The sequence below is a fragment of the Carettochelys insculpta genome, chromosome 13 (assembly GCF_033958435.1).
Source record: "Carettochelys insculpta isolate YL-2023 chromosome 13, ASM3395843v1, whole genome shotgun sequence".
Lineage (NCBI taxonomy): Eukaryota > Metazoa > Chordata > Testudines > Carettochelyidae > Carettochelys > Carettochelys insculpta.
In genome coordinates this window covers 16,286,112-16,301,974 of record NC_134149.1, presented here as the reverse complement: position 1 = coordinate 16,301,974, position 15,863 = coordinate 16,286,112, and positions in this window count along the sequence as shown.

Below are 15,863 nucleotides of genomic sequence, written 5' to 3'. Positions count from 1 at the left end.
ATAGATGTCTTTAAGGATGGCTTAGACAGTACTTGGTCCTGCCATTGGGGCAGGGGGCTGGACTCGATGGCCTCTCGAGGTCCCTTCGAGTCCTAGTAGTCTATGAAGGAACTTAAATCTGAGAAACAAAAGCAGAAAATAGAAGAATTCACCTGGCGATTGTTTATTCTCCAGAGAGCTTTGTAGTCCTCAGTAAATTTGAATACCAACAAAAATCAGACTTTTATGGTGAAGTAGATTGAGACCCAATAAAAGTGATGTGGGTCCTTTATATCATTCTTATCTTGTGTTTGCGCACTCTCTCTCTCCTCCCCAAACAACTTCTACACATTTCAGTTCAGTACATAGAAGCATTTCCAAAAGCAGATCCTATCTTGCTGTTATAGCTCTATTATAGTCAGCGGAGCTATAACAATTTACATCAGCTGAGGACTTCATTTCCTATGCCTTTGCTTAGTCTAGCCACATAGAGGAACTGCAAAAATCAAGATGAACAAGTGTAAGTCAAATATTCTTGAATGGATCCCTTGGGTTACAAAATACAAATCTACTTGCATCCAAATAATTTTGCATTCCTATTTCAGAGTGCTTTTTTCAAAAACAATCTTTCCACACAACAATGCAAGCACTTCATATTAACAAGATGTATGGCAGGAATATGTAGAATGGAGGGGAAAAAAAAAACCAAGCTGAATCAATTGCCTCGCACTAGATTTAGGATTATAATGGAAACTACTACTTTATGATGATGAAAACACATCACAGAAGGTGCTACATTTCTTATATTCCCTCTTAAAAAACTATGCTCTATTTTTTTTCTTGACAGTATAATCTTGCACACAACACAAAGAACCCTGCCCTTTGGTAAAATAATTGCTCATCTCAAAATTATGTTTAGCCTTCCTTTCTTTTTTGCCACTGTGTTATGGGGGAAAAAAATCTATAAATATTCTTTGCAGCAAACAGATTCTCAAATCAACTATCATCTAGTCCTAAAAACTTTTAGGTTACAAGCCACAAATCTGCATATGAATTATTTACATGCTGCACTTCTGAACTGCACTCATTAAATCATCAACAGTAAGAAAGCCTTGTTTCTGTCAAGGTGGGAGGTAGTAACATGTAGAGTGATTGACTTTATTAAGCCCATTTCAGCTTCACTTAAGATACTAATGTAGACATCTTCCCCTAGTAATGAAAACAGCAGAGGGATGTATTTTATTAATTCAATTTTTTGGTGTATATTTACCAAAAGAAAATTCACTGTAGCTTCAACATGTGTTTTTGAGGAGACCTTTTATTTAGTTATTTACTCAGTGGTTCAGTTGGTTTATGAAAATGCAAAAAAAAAAAATCAGTAAAGTGACTGACATGCATGAGGTTTCACACATCAAATCAGGATCTTCTTCTTAATTAGATGACCCTACTGATTGCATAAACCAACCTGGCCCAAAATATCTGCTAGTATAAGCCAGCATCACCCCACACACAATGATTTCTGTTCACAGAGAGAATTTAGCAATATTGCATACCACAGTTGTCCATTATTTTTCTTTTTATTAAACATTTAGCTAACCTTCTCCCATGTAATCCAGTTTCTATTTTTTCACTCATGCCTACTATGGACAATATTGCACAGCAGTAGCAAAAAAAGATCATTAAATGTAATGGAAAGTTAATGGGAAGAGACTCTTGGTAGTACTAGGCAGGTTTATGTCAGAGGGATTACAATAGCCAATATTTCTATTAGAGTTCTGTTATGATCTCATTCTGAGCACAACTGCATGATCGAAATGGGGATGGGGTGCTGTACTGAAAAATGACTGTAATAGAAAGGCAGTGTAATTTTGAATTATTACAGTAATGTTTCTATTCTTAAAATAATGGTCCTGCAAAGGTTCCAGATACCCTTGCCTAGTATTTAGAGTCAAAGAGTATATATCACTCTCTTTCTAAAAGAGCCCATTTGAAAAAAAATCTGCTCTTTGCAGCTGCCCCAAGAGTAAGGGGAAGATAAAAAGGGTGGTATTGAGGAATAAAATAACTTTGTATATATGTTGCACTCGTGTGTGTGCCCGTGCTGTCTGTAGGCAAAGTGTAGTGCTCTGATGTCCTAAAACTAGTTACTGATCTATTCATTTACTGATACCGTACCTCATTCGCCTTTGCCTGTACTTCAATCACTCATCAGAGTAATAAATAAGTACACTTCTTAACTTTCAGTGCATTCTTCTTTAGGTACATTAGATAACCTTTGACTTGAAACCCTTCATGCTTGATTGGCCTTGTGTATGAACTAAGAACTAACAGTCTAGAAGTACTTCTGTAGCTGACTGTGGAAGTGAACTGGCACTCTACCTATTGCATTTAGGGATGATCAACATCATTTTGTCTGATGTCAGACCCCCCGAGCACTGTGGGTTGAAACTTGCCTCCCAGGCACTATCAGGTTTGTATTCTGGTTTCATAGATGGCAAGAGTGGTAGCAGAGAAAGAAACAGGGTTAGAATGAAACAGCAAAAGAGGCAGAATGTGAAACAAATGTATTTCTATACAGAGAGAGGAAAATTATTGAGACAAAAAAAGTTTGCGTACAAGGAATCTACCTTTTGTGCATTTTTAGTAGATTCTTCATGTGCTTAGGTCACTCGCACAACTCAGGCCAAATCTAGCTTTGATGACATTCTTCCTTTTCCTAATGCATTACAAAACACAGTCTAGTTTTGGGGGAGAAGGATTACTAGCCTCCATGCATAGCACAAGCTTTCCTTGAGTCCGAAAGGTATTTAAAGTGCAGTTGTTCAGCTCTTGAGAGGCAAAATAGTTTTAAATGGCAAGGGGAAAGAGTTTGTGAACTCAAACCCAAAGGTTCATAACCTCTTCCTGCTCTAACCAAAGAGAAAGCCACCAAAGGTGCATGGGGGACCAGATTCCCCGTAAGATGCGTATTTGGATGGCCACCCAGGAGAGATGCAGGTGCTGCCCAGCTGATTAGCAGAGCAACCACAGCACCCACAGACAGCACATATGTTTCTACTGGTGGTACACATCCCCATATGCCTTTGTGCACATAACAATTTTTATTCCACCCATGGATGGAAGCCTTGGGGGAATCCAGCAGTGGGCAAATCCTTTGAAGATTTTGTTCAGGTAAGCCCATGTCTAGATGTTCCCCTGAAGAAGATGAAATTCCTTGAATGCAAAATTGGACAGGACGCAGTGTGGGGTCCAAGAGCTGAGGAACACAAACACAAAAATCATGGTGCTGATGACATGCATGAAAGAAAATATTAATTGTTTTACTTGCTCTAACTCAAAAACATTAAGTAACCTACAGATCTCAATGTACACAACTACACAAGAAATGTTTGGTAGAGAAGGTTGTGATGATGCAACTCCGGGCATCTAGACATTGACTTCCTGATTCATCTCAGCATAGGTTTTAGACATGGATAAGTTAGCAACTCTATCTTCTAGTATCTTTAGCCTGTGATCATCAGGAAATGAAGATATTATTAGATTCCTCAGCCGTCTGTGATCCTGGTGATCACAAGGTGTTGCTTATCTCTATTCTCAGACATCCCCAAAATTTCTAATCATTACAGGTGACTATTCTTCCCAGTTCAAAAAGTGCTGCAGCTAACAGAAGAAAATTCATTATCAGACTTTCATATAACAGATAAAGCAGAACTGAGAATAGAACCAAAAATTAATTGTCATATAGGTACAAGTGATCATGATATGGCCACACTTATAATGTGCAAGCGGAATAATATCCAAACCAGTATTATATATACTTGGTACTATACTAGTTCCAATTTTGCGAACACAAAACAATTATGAACCAAATCGTCTGGGAAGAAGACCTTAATCAGAAAAAAATGTGAGTGATGAATGGTGATCATTTAAGAACACTTTATTAAAGACAAAAAGCCACAATCAAGAACGAAGACTGTGCTAGTTTAAAAACTGACCTGGGTTGCAAGGGAAGTGAAGATAGCTGTAAAAATAATTATGGATAATGAATGGAAAAAAAAGGAAGTTGATAATAATGAATCTAAGAATAGTTAAAAAAATATGAGAAGCAAAGAGACACAAGGAGAAATGTATTGTCAGAAACATTTAAGACAATAAGGAATTATTTAAATATATTAGGAAGAAAAAGGATCCTGACAATGTTATAGGTCCATTACTAGATGAAAATGGTGGAATTACCAGTGATAATGAAAAAACAGAATTGTTCAATAAATATATGTGTTCTATATTCGAGTAAAAGCAGATTCTACTTGTATCTCTGGAGAATGTTAAATGGAAGCTACTTAAGTTGAATATTTTTAAATATGCAGGTCCAGATAACTTGCATCCAACAATTTGAAAATGTTGCTTAAGGAGGTCCATGGATCGCTAATGCTGATTTTCAGTCAGTCTTGGAACATGGAAAAGTTCTAAAAAAAACACAAAGAAAGTTAATATTGTAACAGTTTTTTTAAAAGGGGGTGAATGAGATGACCCTGATAATATTAAACCTGTCAGCCTGACATTGATCCTTGACAAGATAATGGATCAGCTGATATGGGACTTGATTAGTAAAAGAAAATGGAGAACAATGTAATTATTGCAAATCAAGAAGAGTGTATAAGAAAATGGATCCTATCAAACTAACTTGATATTTTTTGATGAGTTGAGGTTACAAGTTTGGTTGATAGAGGCAATAGCATTGACTTGCTGCTGCTTGAAATTTTGAGTTAAAGAATTACAACAATACAAGATTAATATGGTGCACAGTACATGGATTAAAAACTAGCTAACTGATAGGTTTCAAAATGTAATTGTAATTGGAGATTCATCCTCAAATTGATTTGTTGTGGGTGAGACCAACAGAAATACATTCTCGGCCCTAACGCTGTTTAACCATTGTTCCTAAAGACCTGGAAGAAAGCATGAGATCATCCCTGAAAAGGTCTCTAGATTGTACAAACACTAGAGTAATAAATAACAAAGAGCACAGGTCTCTGATTCAAAGCAATCTAGGTCACTGGGTAAACTGGGCACACATAAACAATACATATTTTACTAAAGATAAATGTAAATGTATACCTCTGGGAACAAATAATATAGACCATAATTACAAAATGAGGAAGCAATGACTATGGAAAAGATTTGTAGATTCTGGGAGACAAACAGCTGAACATAAGCAGCTAACGTGATGCTATGGCCAAATGAGTTTGTGATCCTGAGATCTGTAAACGGGATTCTCAGGTAGGAGTAAAGGGGTTGTTTTATCTCTGTGTTTGGCACTGGTTCAGCAAAGAGGCACAATAACAATTAAAGGATTAGAAAACACACTGTATACTGATAGTGAAGTAGCCCAGGCTGTTTATCTTATCAATGACAGGCTTTAAAGGGTTACCTGATGCATCCTACAAGTACTTACATGGGGAACAAATATTTTATAATGGAGAACTCAAATCTAACAAAGAAAGCTATAGCAGATTTCATTGCCTGAAAGTTGAAGCTGTATAAATTTGTGATGAGTGCTGGTTGTTTTTGTTTGCTTGCTTGCTTGCTTGTTTGTTTTGAGGGGGTTAAAATGCAGTTTAGACAAAACTGATGTATTTTGTAAAGTCAGGTCATTCTCACTGAACTGTTTTCATCTAAGACATCCCCCCCCCAAAAAAAACCTGAAAAAACAAAAACATTTTGTTCCAATTTTTTAATAATGAAAGACTTCAATTTTAAACTTCACGTCAATTATTTCATTGGTTAACTTTTCAGTTTTCTGCAAATGTATTCCTTGTGGGGCATCTAGCATTGGCCACTGTTGGAAGATAGGGTATTGGGCTTTGACCCAGTATGGTTGTTATGTTTTTAAATTTTAGGGGGGAATAACTGACCTGAAACAATCTTCTGTCTTCTCTCTCTCTTTAAATTACCAGTGAACTGAAAAATTAATGATTAATAGAGGTGTATCTTTTTAACAGTCAGAGTCATTAACCTCTAGGGCAAGTTGCTGAGTGTTGCATTAGATTCTCCATCACTGGTAGTTTTAAATTAAGATTGCATAGGAGTGGGCTAGCTATGTTTATACATGTTGTGATACAAACAGGTGTTATTTCATGCTGGAAGTCAGACTAGGTTGTCACAACACAACCTTATTTTCTGAGGTGCTTTTTCATCAGACTTTGGCTCCCAGCTGACTTGCAATACCAGTGCCTAAATAGGAGATATAGGCTAGATTACAGTGATTTGTGAACAGACGTTTTTGTTGAAAGATATCTTCTGTCGACAAATCGCAGCCAGACTGCCAAGAGAATCAAAAGGGTGATCTGCTAAGTCGACGGAGAGTGGCCGGCCTGCCCAGCTTCTCCCTTGACAAAACAGCTAACCAGAAGTACAGCAGACAGGGCTGCTCAGTGTTCCAGAAGCTCTGTCTGTCCACAGAGGGCGCCCCCCAGGAACGTCCGGACCGGATGTCTATCAACAGATCTCTGTTGACAGAGGCATTCTGCCTCATGGGGGAATGGCAGAATGCAGTCAACAAAAGTGCTCCATTCTGTTGATTTACTATTGACATAATACCTTGGAAATCTGGACATTCCCCAGGTTTTGTCAACAAAACACCAGCGTGAACATAGCCAGGGACTTTAAGAATGAAATGGCTGGAGCTCACTGGTTGTCAGAGTGAAGGAATTAGAAAGAGGTACGTAGACTGTGACTGTTTTGTCTATGGATGCAGTTCTCAAGCTCCTTGGAAAAAACAGTCATGGTCTTGGGCTTTTTAGAATTCCCAGGTAGCAAAGGTAGTTTGTTTCCATTTGCAGTTTTCTAGTAGATTGCACTTTTCTTTGCTGTTGCAAGTCACACCACTCATCCATGCCTTTGTCACCTCCAGTTTGAGTTGCTGTTACGGATTTCACTGTGCAGCCACTCAGAAGCTTTAGATATTGTAGAATGCAGCAAGCTTTGCTTAGTGAATATGTTTGATAAGAGGACAATTTACCAGACATCTGTGAACTGTACTAGCTTTTCAACTGAGCTGGGGTACAAAACAAAATGGTCGACACCAGTGAGGGGCAACCTAGGGCTACAGAGTGGGCTGCATGAGTGGCCCTTCTTCATCTCAGTGGGCCACAAGATTGTCATAAGCACAGTCTCCTAGGATAGGTTAGTTTTGCTACCTAGACGTTGCGGGGTGGGCTGACTGAACCAGTGGGATGCAGAAGGAGTGCACAGCTCTCACAGTCAACGTTGTGTGCAATCAACATGCACCTCGCTTCACATGTCCTTGCTTTATCTATGTGTCACTTTAGTAATACAGTAAGAGACGTGTTACCTGGAATTTGGATAACAAGCATCTGTTAACCAGCATGTGGTCTGCTGGCGGCTGCCTAGCTGTAGCTGGTGGAGCGGGCCCAGTGCATCTGGTCTGCTGGCTGGTTGCCTAGTCAGGGCCATGGGGCTTGCAGCCTGGCCAGCAGCAGTGGGGTTGGGGGCTGGGAGCTGGCTGCCCAGCCGTCACTTGTGGCTGCAGAGCTGGGGGCCAGAGCCCGTTGATGCAGGGCTGGTTGCCTGGCCAGTGGCAGTGGGGTTGGGATCTGGCTCACCAGGCTGGCAGCAAAGGAGTTGGGGGTTGGGAGCTACCAGAATCTGGCAAACTTGTGAATGGGCAATGGCAAACAGAATGTCCTGAGGGCCACACACAGAACCCCACTGGGCAACAGGTTACCCGCCACTGGTCTATGTTCTGCAGTTCCAGAGTGAGGCCTGACTATCTTACGGATTGTCTCTACATCCCAATGTGTTTGTTGTTTTAGATTTGCTGAGATCTCTCATACAAAATAAAATCATGGAGAGTTCAGCTATGAAAAGTGTCCCCTTTGCCAGCTCACCTGTGCATAAGTTCAGTCACTGTCCGATCACACAGGCTACGTCTACACGTGCAGCCAACATCGAAATAGTCTATTTCGATGAATAACGTCTACACGTCCTCCAGGGCCGGCAACGTCGATGTTCAACTTCGACGTTGCTCAGCCCAACATCGAAATAGGCGCAGCGAGGGAACGTCTACACGTCAAAGTAGCACACATCGAAATAGGGATGCCAGGCACAGCTGCAGACAGGGTCACAGGGCGGACTCAACAGCCAGCCGCTCCCTTAAAGGGCCCCTCCCAGACACAGTTGCACTAAACAACACAAGATACACAGAGCTGACAACTGGTTGCAGACCCTGTGCCTGCAGCATAGATCCCCAGCTGCCGCAGAAGCAGCCAGAAGCCCTGGGCTAAGGGCTGCTGCCCACGGTGACCATAGAGCCCCGCAGGGGCTGGAGAGAGAGCATCTCTCAACCCCCCAGCTGATGGACGCCATGGAGGACCCAGCAATTTGGACGTTGCGGGACGCGGATCGTCTACACGGTCCCTACTTCGACGTTGAACGTCGAAGTAGGGCACTATTCCTATCTCCTCATGAGGTTAGCAACTTCGACATCTCGCCGCCTAACGTCGAAGTTAACTTCGAAATAGCGCCCGACACGTGTAGACGTGACGGGCGCTATTTCGAAGTTGGTGCCGCTACTTCGAAGTAGCGTGCACGTGTAGACGCAGCTACAATGTCATATAGCCTTTTAGTCAAACATCTGTTTGACAGCTGATTATCCCTGACTATGTTTCACTTATTCTGGCTTGGGACCAAACAGGAAGAGAGCACATTTGTGCTGTCAGTTGTGGGAACGCATCTTTGTACATAAACATTTGTTTTCAAGGAAAGAAATAGGGCATATATACTTGTGTGAGTCTCAGATTCAACTGCAAATTTCAAGAATATTATTTTTACTGCACCACTTGCCAACATTACTGAAATACTGGAAGACATTGATTCTCAAATCAGGATTAAAATCTTCTACAGTTGTACCTCCCTGATCCAGCACCGTTGGGACCTAACCGGTTCCAAACTAGGACATTTGCCGAGTCAGGGGAGGTCAATGCAAGACCCTCTGCTGCCACTGGCTGCTAGGCGCCTCTTTGACATCAGCAGAGGGGCTGGCATTAACCAAGTGGGAACTGGGGCAGTTGGCGCTTTGTGGACGAGGTGGGACAGCCGTGGAGTCCCATGGCTGGGGGCTACTAGCACAGCCCTATGGTAGCACACTGAGCTTCAAGGCAGCCAGGCTGCACTCCCTGACCCCACTGCAGGCTGTGGAGCGGCACTTTTAGCCCCAGCCCTGGAGCTCCACAGCCACCCCTCCTCTTTCCCCAAAAGCCCTGCCCCCAGTTCCCACCCAGTCAATGTCAGCCTCTCTTCTGCCACTCCGGTAGCAGCAGAAGGGCTGCCATTGACTGAGTGGAGGGTGAGCACTTGTGGGGAGAGGCAGAGTGGCTGTGGAGCCCCAGGAGTGCAGTCCCTCAGTAGGACACCAAGCTGCATAGCAGCTAGGCTGTAATCCCGGCCCCTGCTCTCAGCTGCAGGGCTGCACCTTTGGCCCCTGGCTACAGGACTTCACAGCCACTTTGCAGCTTCCCCCCCCCCAATATACTCTGTCCTTGCATCTCTCTCTCTCTCTCTCTCTGAGCTTGCAGCACTCTGGAAGCTTTCAGAAAGCAGAGAAGTTGTTGAGTTTTGCAGGAGGGTGGTTTTACCCCATGAGTGACCCAACCCCTGAGCACCCATGGGGATGCTGGACTATTGAAGTCCACACCATAGAGGTCAATCCTGTATAGTGCACTCTTCTACCAGGTTTGAAGGCACATTTTGAGGGTCACATTTCTCCCACACTTAAAGGTTAGCCTGTGACAAGACCCGTCTGGTGGAATGTGTCCTCTAGAGACTGTTGGAATAGAACTAAGTTTCCTGAAACCGTTGTTTAGAGAACTATATTCTGTTCTGGTTGTTTTTCTTCAGGGTAATAATATGATTGATGTTTCATACTTTTTGCACTCAGATTGAAAAAAAAGAGTCACGTCACTATGTTATTTATTGGTTTTATTCATATTTTACTAACTCCAAAAATCTATGACTAATATTCCTACTGCCTTGTTTTATAACCTGTACAAACATACAGGTAAACAGAGCCTGTGCTATGAAGAACGCACATGAATGGGCTCCATGAGCGGCTCCAGCTCACTTTGCTCTCCTGGCACGCCACACCGAGACAGCGGGAGGAGGTGAGACCGGCCCGTACTCACTGGTGGGGGACGCAGAGCGATACAGATGAGGGAGCCAGGACTGCATTGCTCTGCTTCCCACACCAATGGCTGGCACCACTCCTCCAGCCCTGCTAATCCACTAGGTGACTCAGCTGGGGGAAGAGGCAGGGCAGGGGCAGAGTAAAGGTGGGGAAGAAGTAGGGAGAGTGTAAAGCAAAGGTGAGGAAAGGGTAGAGCCAGGAGAATGAGAGGTGGGGCCTGCAGTAGAGGAGGGGTTGACCTGTTTCTTCTCCAAGCTGAGAAGCAGTCATGTGGTGGCCCCCGCCAGGTTGCCCCTTAGCACTTACCCTGAATGTTGCCATAATGCAGGGTGTTCTAAAGTAAATCAAAAGGATATAAGAGACTGCAAATGGGGCATTTCTTCCAGAAGGATCTAAATGATAGAACAGTAATGACAGACTGATCTGGCGTCTTGAGAAGATCAGAACTTTGCTGACAGGTTCATAAGAAAACACAACTAGTATTCCACACCTTCGTAACATTGAAATCAAAACAGAAAACGTTTCTCCACGTAAATTATTCCTGAAGCATTTTGAAATATTTCCAAGAGTTCTAAAATGTCAGTAGCTGGAGTGCCTTGTCATTCTCATTATATCTTCTTCCAAACAGTGTCTGGAAAGTGGTATAATCACAATTATTTTGACTATTTGCATTGTAATTATGTTTGTAATATTGACAAATTATGCTACTTTGTCATAAGTACTTTAAATAATTATAGCACTTGTCGGATATCTCTCAATCTGATTATTTCATGCAAAAGAAAACTTTTTAAATCTATATCTGAATCACATTATACGCTGTCCTTGACGTGACATCACATCACTTTTGCTGACAGATGATAACATTACAAATAAAGAAGCCTATTTTACCAGAGGATTATGGTTGTCATGGTATGAGAGATTTAGTGTCATTCAGCAACTGATCACAACATTCTTTGTGTAAGTTTGGGGAGCTAGGGATAAAGCGGGATGACAGGGCTATCACAAAGAGTTTCAATCTTATAGTTGTTTAATACAAATGGACATACAGGTTTTTCTCATTTTAAAATTCTCTATTTGAGATTCTGAGCTACCTCTTGAATCATGAGACTTACGTCTGTGATAGACACATTACATTTTGTTCCCTTCTGTTTCTTATACAAGCTTATAAGATGGAGCAAACATTTGTCACTTCCTGTCAGCTCCATGATAGTAATGTGATGCTTCTTCTCCAACTTGAAATATGTCTTTCTCATCAATAAGTGCACTGCTTTCCTGTCTAACTCAAGGTTATTCAAAGTTTATAATCCTACACTACCATTTTGACTGATAGACTATTTAAAACTTTTTTTTTCAAATGGAATCTCTTGACTGAAGAAAACGTGTTTTGAGACCTTTTAGAACCTTTTAGAGGCAGCATATACACTCTTGTATAAGTAAGACAAGCAGCCCATGGTCTTTAGAAATACTAAGACCAATGAGTAAAATCTATATACATCTGTTTACCATTTCTAATGCAGAAATGCTTGGATGTTTTACATTTTTTACTTTATCTCAGTGGGGAAAGGAGGCATAATTATTGAGAAAATTTGGACTGTAGCTCTTGATTGCTCCTGTTTCTAGTTATCACGCTACAAGCCAAGTGTGACATGAAATGATTAAAATGAATCCAGAAATAATTTAAGGGAAATTATTAACCAAATATGCAACATCATAAACATGTCTTGGCAGAAAACATGGTTGCAGTGTCAGCCCGAGGAAAAGATTTTCCATTCATTCAACTAAAGCTCATTTAAACAAATCACAATTCTCCAACCAGTGTACCTGTTACTCTAGCCAGTTATTTAAGAAGATACAAAAACATTATAGATAACTTGACGTAAATAAAATTAATTCTGTTTAATGCCTTACTTGTATGATATATTCATCGTTTATATTTATATTTCCATGAGAAGGCAAGGTTTACTCCTTAAGAGTATGTATATTTCTGCTACATATTCCCAACCTTAAATCATAATCTTTTGGTGATATCATAGCATGTTACAGTAAAAGCTTAATTATCTTACATCCTTGGGGAATGGAGATTGCCGAACAATCAAATTTGCTGGTTAGTCGAGTGGGTCCCACATGGCTGAACCTGGGTGGGGAGCAGGGGTGCAGCTGGCCCCACCCAGCTGGTTCCAGCTGGTCCCAGCTGGGGGGGTGGGGCAGGGGCTGGCCCCTTGGCAGCCAGCCCTGACTGGGAAGCCAGTCCCTGCAGCAGCTGGCCCTGGCCTGGGAAGCCATCCGCAGCCTGGGGAGAGGCCTGTAGGAGCTCGCCAAAGCCCAAGCAGAGGTCCTCCGGCATCTAGCCCTACCTAGGGAGAGCAACCATGGCATCTGGCTCTGGCCTGGGGAGAGGTCCCACAACAGCCAGCCCTGGCCCAGGGAGCCACCCCACAGCAGACAGGGGAGCCAGCGCCAGCAGGTCCTAGCCAGGCAGCTGAGCAGCTAACTCTCAGGGCAGGTGCCCTTAGTGCCAGTTGATAGAATGTGCCAGGTTCTAAATAAAATGGCTTTTATTGTACCATAGATAATTATGGGATTAAATGGGAATAGGCAGCTGGTGAACTCCAAACAGGACAATACAATGACAGCATCCAACTTGTGCAATTGTTCCATGTTAAAATATATCTAATTTAGAGACAGATTTTGTCATACTTACTAATATGAGTTAAAGAATTTTACGGTGCAAATATTCAATGGGACAGATCAGACTGGGTAAGGTAAGAAAATCTGGCAGTTAGTGACATGTCTATACTTATCAGAGAGTCAGTGTTCTGGAGGTCAATCTTCTGGGGTTCATTTTAGTGGGTCTTGTAAAGACCCACTAAATTTTAAATGCTTGAGGATACTCCATCGATCCAAGTTCTCACAGTTGCAATGAGTAAGGGAGGTTCATGGAAGAGTTTCTCCCATCAACTTCTCACTGTGGGGACAGCGCAGAAAATCAATGTAAGGTACATCAATCACGCTACACAATTCACCTCACTGGAGTTGTATGTCTGACATTGATTTTCTCCCCTAGCATAGGCTTGGCCTAAGAAAATGGTGCAGGGGTGCAAGCCAGACACCTCCACTACCTCTGTTGTTATAACAGCACATATAGCTATTCCCTTGTGAATGAAATTCCATTTTATGGACTCTAACAAGCACAGCCCTTTGAATGGAGTGTTAATACCATAATCCTGAAACCCTTCCCAGGCCTTCTGCCTAGAGAAATTTCTCATGTGTGTGGGAGATGCCTACAAACACTCTTACTGTGGACTAATGGGCCCATGAGAAACTAATGCAGGCCTTCAGTGTAGGATAAATTTCACCCTATCTGGCACAAGTATATAGATATTTTACCTTGATGTCACTGTTTCTTGTTGATCTACTTGAGTGTTGATGGAATTTAAGAACAGTTCTGAAGATAAAACAAATGTCTGCTATTAAAATTAGTAAACATGTGACAATCAAGTAGGTGCATGCTAAAAAATCAGAATTAACTAGACTAAAGCATTGATTTATGGTGTTATCTGCTTTTGTGGGTACATTGTTGTCTGATTTGTGGGGATTTGCAGAAATGCCTATCTTTCTATCGTAAGCCTCTCATTGTTACGTCTCAGATGATAACAGTTCATTGCGCCAAGATGCAGTTAAACAATGTGCATTAACTTAGGAAAGCAATGCACTTATCAAGCTTAAAAAGTTCAGAAGAAAGTGAGCTGCCCAAAATATCATAAGTACATTTAGGTACACTATAGAGGAAATAAATATGTTGATAAACACCTTGGCCGTGTCTACACTATCCCAAACCTTCGAGATGGCCATGCTGGCAGCCGCAGCACTTCAAAATTGCTGCAGCTCGTCCAGACGGGACTCCTTTTCAAAAGGACCCCACCAACAGATAGGAATAAGGGGATTTCAAAATTGCCGGGGTCCTTTCAAAAAGGATAGTGTAGACGTAGCCCTTATGTTTTCTAAGATGGCTTTCCAAAAACAAGATAAAAATAATAGGAAAGTTTATAAGCTGCCTTGAGCAACACGCAAAAAAAGTGACCTCAGAAGGTTTCACTGTTAAATGTACTGCCACTGAAGAGATTAGAAGTATTCCTAACCTGATTGTTTAGCCTCTTGTGGAATCTTAATTGTAACAAAGTCCTTTGGCAAAATCTATTTAAGAGCAACAAGTACTTCTTTTTTATTTATTTATTTATTGTTACAGTGAGATAAGTGTGTGTGAAGGCAGTTCAGGGGCACTGAAGATTTTATTTCTGACAAATACCTCACCATCTAAAGAAGTAGTAGCATGAATTCTGAGCTGGCCTGAGAATAAATGGAAGATTATTATTTTCCAAAATGCCAGGTAACACTTTTACAGACAACTGAAACCTTTGAGCAAGAGGAAAATTGCTTATTTTTAAAAGTTTGGTTCAATCAGTTGTTAATCTCTATTAAACAGGGTTTATGAGAGCGGATAGGGAAGCTTAGTTGAACTGTAAACTTACATTGCTTGCAGATGTCTTCTCAAGGTCCCTTTCAGTTCTGTGATTCTATGATGTGTGAACCTCCTGTAATTGACTTGTTAAATGAACATTAATAGCAAACATATATTTTATTCATTGCAAGATACAACTCCATTTTTTGGATATTAGTTGTCTAGAGGAAAAGAGAAGGCTGTGGTCCTTTAACAGCAGTGTATTAGGATATTGGTTAGCACTTTTCTGGTAATTTGTCCTCCAGCTAAGCCATGTTGTTTCTCATATATATGCAAGTTTTACATTTGCCTTCTGAGGGCATCCATGAGACTAAAACATGATAGAGTGAATGTCAGCAGAAAGCAAACATAAGATGGGTGTGAACATGCCAAAGCAAATTCATCATGAAGTTGGAACAGATTCTTATGAGTGATTTATTTATTTATTTATTGTTTTGGGTTTGGTGGTATTCACCAGTTCCAATACCATGTATTTGTTTGCTTGTTTCATTGGCGTGTGCATGGCACCTTTGCAATCTCTTGCCTTTGCTACCACATTTGCTGTTTCTTATGAATTATCAGGCTTCCCTTCATTGCACACAGGTGGTTCCCAAAGGGATGTCTAAATGAGGGATGTAGTAATCAGCTGGAAAAAACAATATCGAGTATAGTTGAGAAATATTGTGTGTAGATGAGAGACACCCCATGGAACAACAATCTTACTTGTCAATTTTATGCTAGCTTTAAATGCCTGTTATAGTTCGAAGCATAAAAACATTTTGTTGCCTTAGCAACATGTTTATGTTTCCTTTGAGCATCCTGGCAACATTGTCAAGAAGCCACACATATTGTTTAAGTGAACTTGCTTTATTGCATGAACTTGATTTGTTCAGCTGGTGATGGTTATGAAGGTAATCTATTAAATCAACCTAAACTCTTAATCTGCAGCCATCACAGTAGGATGTCTAAATACGTGGCTGGTCTTCCAAAAACTATTTGATTTGACTAGTCTTTGTAAGTTAATTATAAAATAATCATTGTAAAATATGCAAGTATTTGGAGATAGTTAACTGAAATAGTATTTTGAAACTTTTGTATTTATGTGATATAATAGAGGCAAATCAGTCTCATTCTGAAAGAAAAATACATGCCTTCCTTATCCACTATGATTCTTTGCATCTG